The sequence below is a fragment of the Loa loa genome (genome assembly GCF_000183805.2).
Source record: "Loa loa unplaced genomic scaffold supercont3.375, whole genome shotgun sequence".
Classification (NCBI taxonomy): Eukaryota; Metazoa; Nematoda; class Chromadorea; order Rhabditida; family Onchocercidae; genus Loa; species Loa loa.
In genome coordinates, this window is record NW_018108555.1 from 2,260 (window position 1) to 5,177 (window position 2,918).

Sequence of the window (2,918 nt, forward strand, 5' to 3'; positions counted from 1 at the left end):
CAAGCAGCAGCTGCTGCTGCCTGCCGTTACAATTTTTCACCCTATTTACTTTCGACCATCTTTTACCCCGCTCCATCGCTTTGTACTTCTCATACAATTAATCCACCAATTGTTTCTCCCGCTTCTGTTACTGTATCGCAATCATTACCATCGATTGCTACTACCGTTATTCCATCAACAACTAACGGTACACCATCATCAACTCCTATAACAGGAAAATCGGCAGTAGCTCCTAAAAAGGGAGGATTCGATGTATCTGATCTCCTTGCATAATCGTGATTATTTTTTTTTTTTTTAAATAATTTTTCTTATTCACGCATTTTTTCTTTTTTTTTTTTTGAATTTTTTATTTATTATCATAAAATTGTCAATAATAAATAAACAAATCGAATTAGTACATAAAACGGGCAAAAAAAAAAAAAATTAAACAATTAGGAATAAAAAGAAAAAAAACGATTGAAATTTTTCAAACAATTGAAATTTAAAATTTGAAATTTTAATGCTTTACAAATTTAAGAATCATAAAATTATTTAGGAAATTTATAGGTAACATGTTTTTATAGCCATTTAATGATAGGAAATATTAAAATATTTTTGTCAAAGTGATAAATTTAAGATTTTTATCACTTATCACTTTTTTTTCAAATTATGTCAAAATAATAGAATAATAATATTATTGATAATTTGGGAAGGAAAAAAGTAAAAGAAATTTCACCTTTTCGAATATTTTAAATTTTAGATTATTAATTAGTTAATTGAAAAAGAAATTTTTCTTTGATTTTATTCTTGTTATTATTTTTGCATAATTACATGATATGCACTGATTATCAGTTGAAATTATTTACTAAAGAAAAGTATGAAATAAAGAAGAAAAAGGACAAAAAAAAAAAATTGAAAATAATGAAGAAAAAATTTTTGTTTAATTAATTAGTCGCTTAATTAATTGATTCATATTTTTAGTTTTCATTTTGTTTCTTTTTATGACTTTCTTTTTTTTAAATGCAATGCTCACATAGCTTTATTGTTTATATAATACAATGTTTTTTCATTTTTTTTTTGTATGTTGTATACATTTTAAAAAGGAATAAAAAAGATTATAATAAAAATTAAGTACCAATTTCAATTGTATACATCAATTCCATTAATGATAATTTCTTATTTCCATTTCATTATCCAAAATAGTGTATTCAATCAAATTTAATTTATAATAAAATGAAATAAATGAAATGCAAAAAAAAAAACGAACAATTTTTTACTGCACATTACCAACAAATAAATGAATATTGAATAGAAAAAAAAATTTGCAAATTTTTAATATTAATTTAAAAATTTTTGAATTTAAACTTTAATTTTGAATTCTCATTTCCTTTTTGATTTAATTCATAAATTAAATTTAAAAGAAAATAATTACCATAAACAGTAAACAGTTGTTTGAGTATTTACAAAATGAAAAAGAAAAATTACAAATTTTTAATATTAATTGAAAAATTTCCAATAAAAGTGTTAATTTTGAAAAATATTTTCAAATAAACAATTTATCAAACAACATATAAATGTATGAATATTTAAAAAAAGAAAAGAAAAAACAAAAGTTTCTTTTTTTCTACAATTCCTTTAATAATAATTAAATGATTTTCAATTTAAATTTAAATTTTAAAATTATTTCAAATAAACCACTTTTTTTCTGTCTTTTATCTATTTTTCGTCATCTCAAAATTTAACATTAAAATTATTTTTGTTAAAAAAAAAAAAATTTCAATTGATAAAAGAAATAATCGAATAATTTGTAGCATTTGCTATATATTATTATTTTTCAAAAATTATATCTGTTATATTTGAAGATCTGAAAGAAGATATGCAAATAAATATGCGACAAGGTTGCTGCATAAAATGCTTCAACAAACCAATACAGTATCCAATTTCAAATTTACATAGATTTTGAAGTAGTAATAGTAGTCGTAGTCGTAGTAGTAGTAGTAGTAGCACTAGTAATGGTAATAGTTTGATGTATATATCAAATCGTTTGCCTAGATTTGTTTACTTGTTCCCAGAAACAAGATTGTATACTAATTCTTAAGTATTCTAACTATAGTATACCAATCATAAATACAAATTATAACTTTCCTCATATTGATTTATTTGTAATATAATATAAAATTTCTTAAAATATTTTTGATAAAAATGAAATAAAACAAAATAAACATTAATAATAGCTAAAACAAATAAACATTAATGATAAATTTCATCTCATATAAATTACTGTTTTAAAAAATACATATTTAATTTACTTGTTCAAAGCAAAACAAGTAAGAGTAAAGTAAACATATATAAAATGATTTTGACAAATATTTTCCGAATATCGCACATCCGATTTTCCGACTATTAAACGATGTATAACAAATTGTCAACAATTTATCAATTTACCTATGTACTAAACATCATCACTTCATCAATTTACCTGTAACACTTGTCAGTTTACCTGTAAAAAAAAACTAAACAATCCATTAATCTACTTGTAAAATAAAAACAAATTCATCAGCCTACCTGTAAAAAAAAAAAGCCAACAGACCATCAATCTACCTGTAAAATACCAACAATGCATTAGTTCATCTATCATGTATCATCAATCCATTAGCGAAAATAAATTTCTTATATTATAATAATGTTATGCTTTAGCAGCATAAAAAAAAAAAAAAAAAAAAAAAAACGGTATTTAATTAATTAATTAATTAATTGGTTAATATGCTACAATCCTTCACCGTAAAATATTTTGTAGAAATATTGAAGACATACGAAAAAAGAGGAAAATAAAAGAATGAAATGAAATATTCTGTAATCATTAAAATTACATCGTATAAAGATATTTTTGCGACTTTTCTATGTTTAATATTAGGAGTAATTTGTAATAGACAAATCCG